Genomic DNA, 18366 nt, shown 5'->3' with positions numbered 1-18366 from the left:
GCTTATGATTTGTTGTGACTCTAAAGGACTAAACTGTAAGATCTGGTATCATGTGGATTGTGTTGGTATTACACAATCTCGTGGAAACGTATGCGGGAGCATGATGATATAGACTTTATCTGCCCTATGTGTTCTGATATTATGAACTTAGGGACTTTACTGCGACTGTTCTGTCTGAGGTATGCCATGATGTTGCCATTGACTTGGTATTGCAGAGACTGACTGGTGAGAATCTTCAGTATGCAATAGCGAATGTTGATGATGAGGGTCATTGAGACGTTAGCTCCTGAGGATTTTGGGGTTGTCTACATCAAAGGGCTTTATTGATGCAAGAGTGTTTAATCCAACTGCTTACAGCTACCGTGACACTGTTGTTGCTTCTATCTATAGACAATTTGATCGAGGGAAACAGAGATGGTATGAGCAAAGAGTTTGTGAGGTAGAAATGGGTTCGTTCACCCCTTTGGTGTTTTCCACCTTTGGGGGAATGGGTAGTGCTGCTACTACTATTTATAAGAGAATTGCTTTCCTGCTCTCTGCAAAGAGGGAACAGCCCTAGAGTTTGGTGAAGTCTTGGCTGAGGTTCTCCATAAATTTTTCCTTGCTGCGGTGCCTACATGGAGCTAGATTCATCCGTGGCAGCCCAGTAGTGACTGGAGCACTTGACCTTACAACATCTGAAGGTCAGGTGCTTCCTTCACATTAGTCTATCATCTTTGTCCGGCATCTTACCATCTAGTCGATCACGTGATTGTCTTTAATATATATATATATTATTTTTTTTAATTTTTAAATCTATTAATTTTTTTTAATTCTGGCCCTAATGGCACTCCCATCCTCCTTGATCTCTAGCTTGAAGTCAAACTTAATCTGATTTATAAATAAAAAAAGCAGACAAAAGTAGCTAAACATACAGAGCCCACACAGACATAAAAATCACCACATGGACCGCCAGCATACATACAGCCAACCCCCGGACAGCATACATACAGCCAACCCTCTGATTATTGTCAATCTTCGCATCACTTTTTGCCAAGGACAATCCAGGACTGGAATAACTTGAACATTGAAGACTTAATTGTGATTTAGATTCCTTTAAAGATTATTTATCTCATTGTTAATTAGCCACTACACATGATTTCTGTACATTAGCGTTGTACCCTTGATGAGTTTTGCTAATCAACAAATTAATAAATAAATAATTTTTTTTAAAATGTCTCATAGGTAATCGTCTATATTCGCATAATTATTGTCTACCGTCGCATGGGTATTGTCGATCATTGCATAGATTTTTTTCAATTCCGGCCCCAATGGCACTCCCGTCCTCCCTGATTTCTAGCTGAAGTTAAATCTTAATAAATGTTGACCCATAGATGTTTTTGCTTAGATATTGGTGAATGACACAACATTTAGGGCCACGGTAGTCTATTCTATGGAACAGAATGGAATGATGGACTAAACTATGGAACAGAATGCTTTCTCAAATTGAAGCTTGCAACTTATCATTGCTGTATAAGTTATTGGTGGCACCTCTAGTAGGTACCCAAACGTACCCCAAGAAAGATAGCAATGCTTCAAGAATCGATTGTGGGTTCTTGTTGGTTGTAATTAGTAACGAATTGGGATTAGCTGAGTCAGTGTGTTCATCTTCCGATGTATCAAGTAGGAAACTTAAAGCATTACTTGTTTTTACTAGTATATGAGTTGTTTTCTATACTGCAATAATTTAAGGATCGATTTTGGGTTCTTGTTGGCTGTAATTAGTAACGAAATACTAATTGTGAGATTAGCTGACTCAGTGTGTTCATCTTTGGATGTATCAAGTAGGAAACTTAAAGCATTACTTGGTTTTACTAGTATGAGTTGTTTTTGCTATACTTTGACTTTAGAATATACAGTCTCGGGTCCAGCCTTTCTATTCGGCATAAATCAATAGCTATGTAGCTACAATAAGTATGGTGACAAGCTGAATCAATTCAGAGTTTTGTGCAGTGTGTGAGGAGCAAACATTTAGATACCACAAGAGGCTATATTGTAAACAACAATTTATTAACAGTGCAGTGGACTAATGCCAGATATCTCAATAGTGAGTTAAATCCAGGATAGGGTCTATTCTACAGAATGGAATGCTTTGCTAAACCAAATCTTGCATCTTGGTTATCATCACTGGAATTGCATTTTATCAGTGGGACCTCCAGGAAAATGCAATAGAATAGTGATCAATATTGATAGTCGTCTCATGCAGTGATTGTTCTCCATCCTGATATATCAAGCAGGTCTCTTTGATTCATTTATTGCATGACCAAGGCAAGTTTTGTTACTACAATACAGTAGCCGATTGGATGTCAGTTGTTTCTGCTGATCTTGACAAGATAAATTGTTTAGAAGACCACTCAGTTTCAGAGCATAATGTCCGCAGAAAAGATAACTAGAAAGTTATTGGTGACAGGAAAAGGCCGACTAGGTGATCATGACTATTTAATCTAATAAACAGAATATACACAGTAAAAACTAACTAGTGAAGGTCGCTACTAAACGTAGTGAATGTCACTACTACCACAATACTTACAATTTTTGTGTAGTGACATTCACTACAATGTAGTGAGGGTCACTACAAAAAGGTAGTGAAGGTCACTACAAAAGTAATGAACGTCACTACACAAGTAGTGAATGTCAATACACAAAAATAGTGAGTATTGTGGCAGAAATTAGTAGTGAACTTCACTACTAATTTTTTACAGTGTACAGTAGATTAAGTGAGGTATCACTTTCAGATTGTTCAGATGACCAGTGATGAAATTCATAGAATTTGCAGTTGGAGACATTAAATATCCAAAAGCAAACTGACTGTATAACATATTTTTCTTTATATTTTCTCAAGTTTGAACCTTAATACAAATACGTAATTAACTCAATAGAATAAGATGGGAGAAATTGTATTTTGTTTACTTATACTGTACAACTTTAAAGGAAAGTAAAGAAAACATAGACAAATGAATAAAATTAGTACAATTAAATTATAGATTTACATACTTGATAATATGAATTATTCCAAAGCACAATTGTAGATAGAAAAACAAAGACTGATGAGGTCTACAGTGGTTGGAGATTAATAGGGTGATAATTTCTTGTTCTTGACTATGTTGCAAAGTGGAGGTAGAAACCAAAATGGGATATTGTGAATAATTTGTATAATAATCTAGCATTACTGTGTTCATTTGTCCTCCACTATAACATGCTACAACAGTATTGGTACATTGGAAATCTACCTTGAAATCTCAACTATATATTAGTAGATCCAACACAGAGCAGCCCGCTTTGTAAGAAATACATGTAATCCCACTGTATTATCATGGACAAGAAACCGCTTGGAAATAGACGAACACATTTAACCTGTTTTGTATGAAGTGAAGCATGTGAAATGTTACACTTAAGAAATCCTAAGATTCTTAGGTGGTATGTAATTAATGTGAGTATTCCACTTCAGGTCTGACAAGATACATTGAAATCACATATGTATATTGGTCCAAATCACATTTTCCTGGCAGCTATGGGCATGGTATCACATGTAAGGAAGGCTTAATTGGGATATGATTGATCTGGGTTTTGGCATTTAAGGATAGCAGTTAGACTCATCCATGAATTTGTGCAGCAGAAAAAATCAGCTCACTACTGAATACACCTGGCATTACTCCACTGCACCAGCTGTTAATAACTCCATGCATGCACTTTAATGATGTTTGCAGAATATAGCCTCCTTGGCCCTTGCGGTATCAGCCAAAATAATCTGCTCCTCACACACCGTACAAAATTCATCAAGTTTTAATTCAGCTGGTTCTTTCCTGTCACCAGTGTCTTCCTGGTTGCTTTATTTGTAGTATACATTTAGTATACCAACAACGGGTTCATGAAGTAGAGAATGCCTCATTTACTCCCTTAATTTTCACCACTACTGGTGGAATGGGTGATGCTGCTATGTACTCAGTTTTATAAAAGATTGGTCAACCTTTTGAGTGCAAAGCACAGCCTTTCTTATGTAATAGTGATGGGATGGCTGAGATGTAAATTAAGCTTCTCTTTGTTGAGATCTGCAATTATGTACATTTGCAGTGCCAGGTCCAGTTTGCATTGTCACATTGCTGAGGCACCGATTGCTATGCTGGTTGCTGAGGCTCATATTTAAGTTCACTTGTATTTGCTCATTATGTACTGTTTTATCGTAAAATAATTTTTTAAATTAAAAAATACATTTAGTATACTGTTCTATGACTTGAAAAGCCAGCCCAGATTGTTCTCTAAGTCTAAATAAGCAAAAAAAAAAAAAAACAGCTTACATACTATTAACTTTGGTACTCTTCTTGATATATCCGTAGATGAACCATGGATGAACGTCACTGAGACAGCTAATCCCACAGTTAATACTCCGTTACTAATGCCAACCAGCAAGAACCCACAATTGATCCTTTAATTGTTTTATCTTATGGTTAACCCCCGCGCTGGGGATGTCACTGACAACTTGTCAGGGTAGTTTCAGCAATGGCAAGTTGTAAGCTTCGATTTGAGATAGCGTTCCATTCCGTGGTTTAGTCCATCCAACCTATTATCTTAAGGTATACGGACGTATAGTCCAAAGCGAGGGGTCGCCAACGCCCACGCAAAATCCCTAAATTGTGTACTGAAGTCCCAATATTTAAGTATATATAAATACATTATAATTCTAATTTCTAAGATGTTTTTACCTCGAGTTTTTGCTAATTATTGTGCAGGAAACACCTAAGAGAGTAGCTGACAGGAGATCAGAGGAACTTCAGAAGAGACAGGTGTACTTAATTGCACTGTCAATTGAAGCGTTCGAGGACGGAATCGTTGTCCTTGCTTGATAAGTGACTCAAGGGGCTTAAAGTGACTACTCCTCGGACTACCCAGTGCTATCAAGTGATTTCTATCGAGCAGTGATTTCTATCGAGCATGGCTTAGAAGACTCGCCAAGTGGCGGAGCATGTGCAAGCGGGGGGTCCGCCACTTTCTAGAAGGGCGTACGAGATTTCGAAATCATAGTGATTTCTCTGAGATCAATGATTTCATTAGTGATTTCATGATTTCAATTGTGATTTCGTGATTTCAATTTTGATTTCGTGATTTCACCATTGTTGACTCATGGAGCTAGAACAGGTCCAGAAGCTTCGTCATCAGTAAACTGGATGGTAAAAGTTATATCTTCACTAGAGTCTAGTTCGTAAGCAAAGATGCTGGGGCCAAAGCCGTCTGGCTGAGATGATTCCAGGCACCAGTAGCGGTGATGGTTTGTGGTTGTGGTCGTACGGTAGTGCTGATGATTAACAGGCAAGCTAACAGTGTAAAGAGGCTGTCTAAAAATGAATAGAAGCCGTCCCAGAACTTCGTGCATAAGTTATATTCTAACAAGGGTAAAAAAATAATAGGCGTGGATCAGGGAATGCCGCACTGGCCTAATTATAGCTAGCCGCCGGCATTTTTACGAGGCAATCCACGACTTATCTGCAGCCTATCAATACCATTATCCTCTTAGCCACACAATGTTCAACTAGACACCACTACCCTTACCACTTCATCCAGGTACTTAGCTACATGAACCGGCATTCCTTCTTTCCAAGAGCTGTCATCGACTGGAATAATTTGCCAACTTCCGTGATTGAGTCAGAAAGCATGCATTATCAAAAAGCTACTACATACTTGTGCTGTAAAGTAAAAATGGTATAGGCAATGTTAGGCATTGTCGAGTATCGTCTTTACCGGTAGATATAATAAAGCAGTACTGTTGTTATCTTGTGTATTTTTTCCTTGTAGCATTACTCACGTCCCCTTGGCACATGCATCGGCATGCATGCCCAGCAATAATAATAATAAAAGTAGCTGATGGTGATACATGTGATTAATTATTAATAAGTATATTGGAATTGGTTACTATTACATGGTTGCGTGTCATCAGTGGGTCCAGTTACACTTTTATCACTGAGCTATGATGAATTTAAAACAGTATCTTTGGTAGGAGATAGACTTGGACTCAATCAGTAATGATTAGGTAATGAAAAAGGTGTAAAATTATTTACAAAAATAGATAACAAACAAGTACACAGAAAAGTTAAGCACAAAAGAATACAAAGACTAGCAAATTACAAACTACCACACTATAATTACAATAAACTAAACTACTTACAAGCTACACCTACTTAACTACATTATAAAACCTAAACAAAATCTATAATGTCCTCTGAGCAAAGAGCATAGTGTCTGAGGACCATTTTGGCATTGTATTTCCATAAAGTCACTGATTAGGTAATTGTTCTCCGTAAAATTTGTGTGCTATACACTGTTAGCTCCAATGCATCCTGCATTATCAGTTCTTCAGATAATATAATGCAAACTAGTATGATGCATTGCCAGCAATGAACATACTTGCAAAATTTAGCAGAACTTATAAACCTTATCTGATCAATATGTGATGTATTTAATCTGCATGAAGCTGACTTAGCTATATGCAGAAAGATAGCTACTTGTATGTATTACCTACCAGTTTTATAATACACAATAGATTAAATCACACCTGAAAGTTGACATAAACAATATCTCTGCTAACATCAGTAACGTGCACATCCCTTCCTTCACAATGGTATTGAAAACTGGAATGGCTCTCTGTTAACAACCCTGATCTCATTTCATATTGACCAACAACCACAGTGGCAGGAAACACCTAAGTACACAGTCAACTGATCTGGATACATCCATGGTCTTCATTGTGTATGCCAGGATTGTTTTATATGAAATGTTTGCTTGCGAGTTATGTAAAGATGTTTAGTGGGTCAGCTGAACAAGCAGAATCATAATTATTATGTGAGCTAATCTTTGAAAAGTTACACCTAGTAGCTAGTTACTAACCAGTACTGACATACATATTTTCTAGACAAGCTGCATAATTATTTGTCCTGAAGCTAATGCTGGAAACTACTTGCTTTGCAAAAGTGTGCTTATAGTTTGCAGCCCTGTCACAGAAATATCGGTCCGGGTAAAATCGGTCCGGCCGGACCGATTTTGGATACCAAAACTGGTCCGGCCGGACAAAATTTGGTTGACCAAGTTTAGTCCGGCCGGACCATTTTTGGCATCCAAAATTGGTCCGGCCTGACTAAAATTGGTCCGGCCAAAACTTGGTTGGGCTCATGCACCCCCTGACCACTTGGACCGATTTTGGTTGGTCCGCGGGTGTGTGGACAGGTCGGTCCATGCTAAGTTTTTTGTGACGGATCACTGCAGCCGACTTAGCCTGGAAACTATATAAATGAGTAGCGTATAGTTTATGATTATGATTATATTATATTGGAAAGACAGCAATGTGCTGATATACATCCAATAATATAAATTTACTTATAAATGTTGGTCCAGGAGTTTGTCATAACTAGATGGTTCGTTTCCCGAGTTGATATACGGGTTAGTAGCTAGAAACTAAATTCCATGTCATAGCTATATGCAGCGATGAACATAGTCGCAAAATTAATGCTGTTTTAATTTTAATTTAAAGCAGTGTGAGATGATAAAAGTCCTGCATTCTTCTTTTCCATGTCAGTAGCTATAGCTGTCCTAGTGGGAAGTAGAGGTTTTCTTCTGGCATACATCAACTCAAATGCATGGTCAATACTGGACTCTTGGTGTGTAATGTTGTATGCAAAAACACAGGCATCAAGATATTCTTCCCAAGTATATTTTTACATGCTCAATAAACTTCACAAGCATCATCGGCTCTGCAGTGTTTGGTTGAATCTTTCATCCAGCCTGTTAGTGTTGATTATGACAAACAACTATAGCAACATGACGGAAATCACCAGCCTATGCTGGATCACTTATACTTGAGGATGGTAGACAATTATAAAATCTATCATTAAAACATGTCTTATCTTCAACTTCTACATATAGCTAGCTCAGAATTTAATTTGTTAATTCTGACCCTTGGTCAGTTCTTTATTAATCTGGGAATACCCATGCATTCATTGTTATAAACAGCTACACATATCATCTCAGGGACTGATCCAGAGGGGGTGGATGGGGTGGCTAGCCACCCACCATGCATAGCCTTGCAGCCAATCAGACATGCATTATTTAATAATGCTGAATATTACTGATCACGAACATGCACTCTTTCGTTATATCAACATGAACTAAATCCCTGCATTGCATCAGATTCCAATGCTAGCTGGCTATAACCTTACAGTAGATTGTAGCAATATACATGAACTTATCTATGATCATGGGCAGTATATTAACTATCACCAGGTAGAGGACTTTTTGAAGGAAAATATGGGGTCTGTTTTTAGGACTGAGTCAATTTTACTTTTATGTCTGCAGCAATTCACCCTAAGGCCATGAAATAATGCGACTGCCTCAAAATTTTAAGTTGACTAAGTAGTGAAAAGCATACTGAGAATATTATAGCTACAACCTTTATGGTGATGTTTCTTCTTGTGGGGCAAGTCATGAGTAGGAGATGATAGTTCACATTTAGTTATTCAATGGAGTAAACCTAAACTATCATCTCCTACATATCACATATGACAGAGAGGAATGTGCAGTATGTGTTGCGTGTTACAGGTGTATTACAATTTGTTTTAACCACTGGTGTTAACTCATGATCAACCTGTACTGGGATTACCAAATACATTAGGCCAGGAAAACTTGATTACTAGTTTCTCATCCACTAAAATTCAGATTTCCATGCGGGTGGGAGGTTATTTATCATTATTCATTAGTAAAGAAATACTCCAAATCAAGCTGTCTGTTATAAAGGTTAACTAAAACCTTTTAAGAACTATTACTGATGTATTAGCTACCTTTTCTGAGGTGCAAGTGACATTTGCTGTGCTGTAAAATGATAACCAGCCTTCCTAACATCAAAATACGTGTGCACGTGATTGATAACAGCAACAATGAAATTAGAGGCGGTGAGGTAAAAAGGGATGCGGGTGGGGATGAGAAACAATTAATCAAGTTTGCCTGGCCTTATTATGTTCACAAGGGCATGCTACTAGCTATGTGCTTCACTGTACTAGCTAGATGATAATATTGTCAGCCCTTCTTCCCTGATGTAACTACCAAGACATTCAAGGCTCTCATCTTAAAATCTGGGCCAGTAACCCACCTTGGTTTATTCTGGATCAGTGATTGCATCTCCTACTGGTATATGTGCACAGGTGAAAATTGGTAAAAATTTAAAGTTGGTTAAGTAGTGAAAAGTATACAGGGAATATTATAGCTATAACTTTTAAGGAAATGTTTATACCAGTATATAGGACCATGTGATCAGTAGGAGATGATAGTTCACATTTAGTTATTTAATGGAGCAAACCTAAGCTATCATCTCCTACATATCACATACAAAAGAGAGGAATGTGCAGTATGTACACATGCAGGTGTTACAGATGTATTGTTCTAACCATTAGTGTTAACTCATGATCAGACATTATATGTGCATAAGAGCACAGTGCACATGCTACTGTGCATGCGCTTCACTGTACAAGCCAAACAACAACAGTGTCAGCTTTCCTGATGTAAATTTGGACTCTCAACTTAAAATCTGGGCTAAGCTGGGTAGCCACCCACCTTCATTTATTTTTGGATCAATGCCTGGTGATGAATGTTATAGGTGACTGCTCTATTAGAATATCTCGATCTTAAGCACCTCCAATGCAGCTATAACTGATCCCATGCATGCAATGATCCGTGCCCTTGTTGGATAACCTTTTAAGCACAAATCCATGCAGTAATAATGCCTGCAATGCTCATTATTCGAGATTGATAAATGAGAATAGCTATAGCTACGGTCGGCTGCAGTGTTCCGTCACAAACAACTTATAGCTATGCATCATTGGCTGCATGCGTTAGTGGTCCACCCGGACCCATTTTGGTCTACCAATATTGGTCCGGGTGGTCAGGAGTGCATGTGGCCAACTAGGTTTGGGCCGGACCAATTTTGGTCAGGTCGGACCAATTTCGGATGCTAAAAATGGTCCGGGCGGACTAAATTTGGTCGACTGAAAATGGTCAGGCCGGACCGATTTTTTCCCCGGACCAAATTTTGCGTTACAGCCCTTCTACATGGTTTACCCGTTTCATCATTAACCCATGCAGTCACTATGATGTACCGTCACTTGTGGCTGCGAGTAGAGCCTAAATTGCTAGTTAAAACTGAATAAGATTCCGAGATGGATTCTCAGATTACTCGTGTAGCTCCAGCATAGATTTTAGAGGCGCTTACGCGCCTCTAAATTCTATGGCTCCAGTGATGGAAGCTTTTGACCATTAGTGGACTCAGCTTGGGCTGTAAAATTCTAGAGATTGGCAGCGAACCAGTGCCAGATCAAGTGATTCGGGCCTTAAATCACTTCTGTTATGTTCCAATTAATAATATCGCGTAATTCAATTCGTCCGTAATTTACGGAAATATACGGAGTTTTACGATTTTTATTTTCAAAAAGTGTGATCTCTGATTTCTTTTGAGTGTGTGATTTCGTGATTTCTGACGAAGCGTACGAGATTTCAAGAGTGTCGGACCCCTCGGAATATGCAGTGACTGGACTTGGGTTTGCAAGGCCCGGTTGGAACTCAAGAGGCCAGCCTACTCAGTCATTGAAGGTGAAAATGCTAGAGGGACCTGCATTTGCTTGCTAGGCTGTGTTTTAGGTATAGAGTACGTGTTTGGTGAGAATTTTATTTGTGACCAGATTTATCCAAATCGCACATCAGGCAAAATCAAACTTACACCTCCAGTGGACAGCTACATTATCGTACTAATAGTTTTGACTCTCACTACTACTCAAACTAATCGACGCTGGTTTCAACAGACGTCTTTTCTGGGTGGTGTGTAGAGCTCTAATGGTGGTTTTCGGTCTTGTGAAGGACCTGGCTTGGCAAGAATCACTGGTTTACTGGTGGACAGCCTCGTAATGTTGACCAGACGTTTTTGTGTTGATTTTGCTACATATCAGCCACTAAGGAGCCAGCACAGCCCTGTAAATTTGTGTCTGGACTCCAATCGTGGTCTGCCTCCATTTTGAAGTCTATCCCTTGCCCACCCCTCCAGCCCTTTGTGGAGAGCTGGTGGGAGACTCTACAAGCAGCTACAAGTACTGGAAGTAGCCTGAAAGGTGTTATGCTGACTTGAATTCTTTAAAGCTGTTTATCTCAAAACTTCTAATGTGCGATTTGGATCGTTTTTCAAAATCCAGTCACATTTAGTTTCAGCCTCTAGGTAGAAATTAATACTTCTGGACTCCGCATCATCATGTGACATTGTAAGCGCCCTGTGCTTTCAAGTCATGAATCTTCCAAGTAAAGTATTAGCCACTGAAGTCTCTATAGGGTGATTTGTTTGTAGCTGAACCGCATGACACACTAGCTACCGTGTGTCTTGGTCTCAAGTTTGAATTTTATAGCAAGACCCGAGATTTCTGCAAAATTCATACCACATTGGAAAATTTTATACCCTATTCCAGACTGATTTTAACAGCTACCACAATTGAATATTTGCCTGTTGAGTGACTGTAGGGTGACTATTCTATTAGAGTATATCTCAATCAATGTAAAAGTCATACTGTCATAAGCATCTTATAAAATATAGTTTATTACAAGCGATGTTTTGCTGCATTGCATTGCTATGGAATTGAGCTTGGATAGTGTCAGGTTCCATATGTATTTACACTGCTGTACATTGTTTTTTTTGTAGCTACGTATGTGCGGACAATGTAGCTATGAAACCGAGGCAGCTACTACTGTATGAGTCCCCTGGAGGCCCCCTTGGGGCTCTTACAGAATGTGACTGGGCCTGGAAAAAGAGGGCATGTGGGCACATGCTTTTTGCCAACTTTTTCACACTTCTATTACTCATAACTTTTTATACCATTATGCTATGGCAACGCAATATTCAGCTCTTAGTAAGCATTTAAGTGGCTTTATGATACAAGTCATAGAATGAAAATATTCTGTTCCAGTTCTGAGATATGACCTGTAGTGTGACAGACTGTAGTTTGTGCCCACATGCCCTGTTTTTGCCGGCCTGGTCACAAATGGTTCCCTGTAACAACATTGACTATCTGAATCATTGGAATGTAGGGAGTGAAAAGGAAACCTAAAACTGTTCAGGTGTGAACAAACAATTCTTCAGTAATGTTATTGATTCCATTATAAAATCCCTCATAGGAATCCTTATATAAAGATATTTGATCTGATTTAATATATGTCACTACAAACAAGTTCCAAGAAATGTGAAGTTAGCTGGAATTATCACTCTATGGCTACCTACCTAGTTATTGTAAGCCAACTCTATGTACCTCATAGAGTTTGTGGATTCATATTAACTTATGTTAACAGATTGTACTTTAATGCTATGTTGATAGCATGTGTACTATTGTATGTACAGTACTATAATAAAGGTGGGTTCATGTTTATTGTTGATTTGTTTTGTGTGTATTTATTTGTGTTATTGTGTTATGTGTGTATACATAATTATACACTGAGATAGTACTTAATGGAATCTGATAATTATAGTAATATATACATGTACAATTACTTTCAAATAAAGCATTGGTTGCCAGGGATGAGTCAGGGAAACAAACACTATTCTGCGCAACATATTATACTTTATTTTCTATAATGATTGTCAGTACTTGTGTCAGTACAATAAAATGCTGTAAGAAAGATAACAGGCATTTTATGGGTAATTATGTGCTTTTCCATCAACTTCAACAACAACTACAGTACCAGATGTTAAATATTTAGCCTTATATGGATGGTCCTAAGTATGTAGTCATATTTCTTGGAGCTATATAGTTAATCTGATTAATTATGTGATTGATGGTTGCTGATCCTGCATGGGTTCCAGCAGCTCATAAGCTAATGTGTTGATTTTGCTTTTAAGTATGTAAACAGAACTATTTTTACTAACCTTAACCTATTCCATTGTTCAAAGTAACTCACTAAACCACAGGGGCTGTAAAACATGTTTAGTTATACAACATTCATGGTGTCACTTTAAACAGACACAGGGATAGCTCTAGAAAATTTGCTGACTGGTCTCCAATTCCAAAACAAAAGAGCACCTGCTTTACTCATGCAAGGTCATGCCAATGGACAACCATTACTGACTTAGTAGGAGACCAGACGTCTGGTTCTACTATGATGTGGCAGAGTAGCTAAGATCACATATATAGTGTAACTGGATACCAACATTTTTTTATCATACATAGTTAAAAGTAGATACATTGCAAAATATTTGAACTCTTAACAAAGCAGTTACAACATAAAGTAACAAGAAGAATATTAGGAATTTTAAATTGTATTAGGGATCAAAAAGAAAAGGTAGTGAAACAAGGGAATAGCTAAAAAGTGGTGAAACAAGAAGGCTGCCTATACCTACAGATATACTAGTGGACATCAACAACTCTTTGGCTCCAAAGTTAATAAAAAGTGTTTTGTTAAACACGAATGCCACTATAGTGGCTCTCACAACATGTGTGCGTTCAAATACATAATATGTCTTGTAAACAGAATATCCTATGAGTAAACGGTTTGTAGCCACCATGTTTATTCTACATTTGAAGCCCAGACATAAAATTACTAGGCTGTGCTGACTTCTTGGTGGCTGATGTGCAGCAAAATAAACAGAAAAAACTCATGTGCAACATTACTAGGCCATCCACCTGTAAACTACTGAATCCAGGTCCTTTACAAGGCCAGAAACCACCATTCGAACTCACCACACCACTCAGGAAAGACATCTGTTAAGCCAGCCATGAGTAGTTTGAGTTGTATTAAAGGTAAAAAGTAGTAGTACAATAGTGTAGCTATCCACTGGTGTTGTTGGTTTGATTTTGCCTGCATGATATGCAATTTGGATTAGTTTTGTAAATCTTTTACAAACAACAATATGTGTTCATCCAAATACACTGTATGTGACCCAATTTTTGAAAACTGCATCCTTTTCTGTACATGAAAAAGTTGCAGGAAAACTCATTTGAAAGTTTCAGCAATTAAAAACAATTTTTTTGTACATTTGGATAAAGTAACTATAAAACCTTCTTGCTGTGAAGTTTCACACTCAAAGCTTTTTTTCCTAGGATATATGAATGATTATATCAAGCCATGTAGCAATTTTACATGTGTGGGACAGCAATTAACTTACATATTGGGTGGTTTGTTCAGGTTATGGAATGGATAAAACTAATGATATGAGTTATTTAATTGAAGCAAAGGTCCAAGAACAAGTATCAGAAATCTCTTTTTATATATTTTAGATGGTGTGAATGGAAATATTTCTCAACAAAGTGATTTGTCACCATTTGTCACACTTAATCACTCACAGAACTCAATGCATTGATATCAAACTAAAATTTTAACACAAGATAGATAAACACCCAGTGCTTCATTTTAGCTAAAAAGGAGAAAAATGACCAACGTGCAGAAAAGGATGGTTTTCCAAAATTGGGTCACACAAAATTATGACAGTTTGAAGTATGCAATTATACAGTAGTTCTTGTAACTATATATTAAATAGTTGTGGCTACATGGATTTCAACTGCCTAATTGTGGTGAAGTGTGTTGTTTTGGTCATAGGCGATTCTAAGGGGGGGGCCAGGGGGGGCCAAGGCCCCCCCTGTTAAAAAATAACTTTTAAAAAATCTTGGGGAAAAGTTGCTGTATAGATTGGCATTGTTATTTTTAGCATTTTTCATGTTTTTAGAACAAATTTTAGGCTGTTTTCAAGCCTTTAAATTGCAAAAATCCTGCAGCGTCTGGGGGTTGCACCCCCAGACCCCCCTGAAAATTTTACTTTATACTATAGCCAAACAACAATAGTTATGCTGTTCCCTACTGGGCCCCCCCTGTAGGTCAGGTCTAGAATCGTCACTGGTTTAGGTCTCTATTTAATCTATGTAGAGCCATTAAAGTTTTTAAGCTTATAGTTTTTAAGTCATTACAGACATTAGACAAAGTGACTACAATAACTACCAGCCTGGCATGCAGATGTCTGTACATCTGATCAATTTTAAATTTCACTGAATATCATGCTAGACCACTGAACTCTCTTACCACATAGTAAATATAACTAATTGTACCATGCTGCATGGGCAGATCAAAGGGTTCTACCATGGTCTAACTAAGATATACCACTGGTTGGTAGTTAGACCATGCATGGCTGGAAGTTTAGAACATGCAGTCTTTTAATACCTTAAAAAACAAGTGACAGATAAGCAAATGTATTTGGCTTCTTATATAGCACACATGCATGGCTGGCAGTTGAGAACACAGACCAAAGAGGTGTCAATTGTAGTCTATTAACTCCTTAAACAAGCAAAATTAATGTATTTGGCTTCCCATATTGATATCATTATAGTTAATAAATCATGTGCACACTGTATTTACACTTACAAGATAAAATTCACGCATGCTATAATCCCAAACTAGTGTGCCTGCACACATGCAATTTAACTATGTATCTTTCACAAATTCTTTTTTTTATATCTAAGCCCTGTAACAATTCATCACCAGCAGGTAAGCTGACAGATGGCTGCATGCTTTGGATGCTCCTTTCTCCAAAGTTGATAGTGAAATTGATTGTTCCACTACCATTACTGTGAATAACCAGGGAGAAGACTAATGGCCTGATGGCACTGGTAGAGCTACCATTACTGTTAACAACTGAAGAGAAGATTGGTTCTGGTACAGGAGTGATAGCACTAGAATTGTTATAGCTGCTAGTAAACAATACTGGAGGTGAAGCACTGCTGACATTAGTGTTCATCACCCTATCAACTTCTGCATTAAAATTTTGACTTGAAGTACCAGTAAGTATATTGCTCACAGCTTTTTTCTGAACACTTGATGCCTTTTCATATTGTCGTAGAGCTTTTAGTGATTGGTGTCCAGTGATTTCCTGGATTACTTTTTCTGGGACTTCCTTTTGAAACAATTCTGTTTGTTCCTGAAGCCTTAAACTGTGGTTAGTAAATTTCCCCTCAGTATTACCTTTACTAAACATTGTTTTCACCATTTCATTTAGATAGTTGACACCTCTAGGTTGTTCAGAATACCACGGTCCCTCTTCAGAAAACTTCACTAGGGACCTACAATAAAACACATCTCTGTCGACAGCACTTTGTGGTAGTTTGCTTAGATATAAATTTAACAATGTTACCAAGCAATGTTCCCCAACAGAAACATTCTTGTAAATCGACACTGTTTTATTAGGCATGTCAAGTTGATAAAATCCCCCATTGCGGTTCTTTGATCCACGTTCAGTGTACAAATACATATCAGGATTGGTTTGTCGCTTGAATTGTCAAGGCTTTAAATTATGCTGTTCTCCTCCTCCTCGTAAACAGCACACCTTTCCAACATAATAGAACACTGCTCTTTGAAGACCGTCAGGTGTTTTCGTAGTAAGAACACCACTTTTCCAAAGGTTGTTTTCATCTTCTGTTGTAATAACCTCAGCTGACTTTACCTTTGTACCAACTCCCTGTGTATGGAGTGACTGAAATATAAAATCACATGTGCTGTGTAGCTCTTTAAATCTAAAGTCCTTTCTGTCCAAACAAATTGGCAGGTTTGTTTGACTCTGTCAAAGATACCTGAGCAGCCCACAGAGAATCTGATAAAGTGTTTTAGGCGGATATGACTTTCCATCTCCTCTTCTAGCTTCAGACGCAAAGCGCTTCAGGCACTCACACAAAACAACACAGTCATGCTCTTTCTCTAGAATATCGCTAGGGTATTTTACTTCTGTGCGCTTGTTTCTCAGTTGGATCCATTCATTAAATATCCTAACTGCCCACGAAGTATTCTTAGTGGTATTCTTGAGGAGTACATCCCTCGAAAATTTAGTTACTTCTTCAGTAACAGTATTGTTAAAGCGAGACGAAGGTGAGATTTTCTCTTTTGAAAGTGACAGCCTTTTTATCTTGGGTTCTGGAGCATTTTCTGAAGTTCCACAGCAGTTGTAATCCCTATTCTTGGGTTCTGATGAAGAAAGAGAAGTTCCACAGCAGTTGTGTCAGACATTCCAAGGCAAAATGGAGACATCGCTTATAGTCTTCAGTCATCTATTCGACCCTACTGGACTCGTTTGAACTCGAGTTGTGTGGCTTCAGTATTGATGTGTTAATTTGATTCCTTTGATGGTACAAGCCAGTTATACCACGTTTACTTGTATGATATCATAGTTATTAACACTCGTCCTCGGCTTTGTCTTGGACGCATGTAATAACTTCGATATCGTACTCGTACCGTAATATAACTAGAACCTGTACATACTTGTTTACTTATCAATGGTCAAGTAGCTAGAAGATTCACCCAAATCATTGGAATTTAGGGAGTCAAAAGGAAAAAGTAAAACTGTTCAGGTGTGAACAAATAACTATTCAGTAGTGTTATTGATTCCGCTATAAAATACCTCCTAGGAATCCTTATACGATGATATTTGATCTATATCATTACAAATAAGTTCCAAGAAATGTGAACTTAGCTGGAATTGTCACTCTATGGCTGCCTATCTAGGATTGTAGGTCAACATGTGTATTAGTGTATGAACCTCATAGTATATTAACATTTTTCTTCATTTTTCCTCTACTCTTTTTGCATACTTTGCAAAATCTGCCATAGCATACAAGCATGTACTCAGATCAAGCTGATATTTGGTCATTAAAAGGACTCATTAAAGTGAATCTCAGTGCCAAGTTTAGTAGGAATATTCACAGAGGTATGACCAATTATTCACGTAAAATAGTATCAAACTTCTGTCATGGCCATAGTGTAAACCCTTTGAAGGAATGAGCTGAAATCACTGTGTAGATGCATGGAAGTGACCATCATAGGAGTGCCTTTTTGTGGTTTGAAAGAAATCAAGATAAATACCATGGAGATACGACACAATACCCGACCTGTGTCACAATTACACAATAAAGTTTCATGAATAAAAACATTATTATTAGTTTTCCCACCTACCAGGCAAACCTCTAAGAAGAGTGAGCTGTAAACCAGTATAGTAGATGGAGTAATCATCATTGAAAGTCCTTGCAATAAAAGATACTGAGTTATAATACAAAATCCAACTACTGTATGTGTAGCAAGTGCATGATTGAGATACTTTAATAGCTCAGTCACCCTATTAGAACATACAGCATCATTAGTAAGTTATTTTACCCCTCACGAAAGTGTTGGAAATTAAAATGAAGGCAGTGCACCTCACAATACACCCTGGATTTACACCCCTTATAGTAGCACCTTTACACTCTGGTACTATATTTCTTGCAGCACCTTAGTACTCTTCTTTACAATTTACACCCT

At 37.8% G+C, this 18366-nt stretch overlaps 1 long non-coding RNA gene across 1 annotated transcript; it reads left to right on the top strand.

Moving 5' to 3' along the window:
* The first annotated feature begins 10514 nt into the window (after positions 1-10514).
* Positions 10515-12496, top strand: LOC136244955 (uncharacterized). Its single transcript, XR_010695671.1, has 3 exons — positions 10515-10659; positions 11750-12165; positions 12223-12496. It is a non-coding gene; the product is annotated as an uncharacterized lncRNA (long non-coding RNA).
* Positions 12497-18366: the final 5870 nt, after the last annotated feature.

Source organism: Dysidea avara, chromosome 2, assembly GCF_963678975.1.
Source record: "Dysidea avara chromosome 2, odDysAvar1.4, whole genome shotgun sequence".
In the NCBI taxonomy this organism is placed as follows: domain Eukaryota; kingdom Metazoa; phylum Porifera; class Demospongiae; order Dictyoceratida; family Dysideidae; genus Dysidea; species Dysidea avara.
Note: the sequence above shows the minus strand (reverse complement) of the source record. Positions and strands in the feature narration are given on the sequence as shown.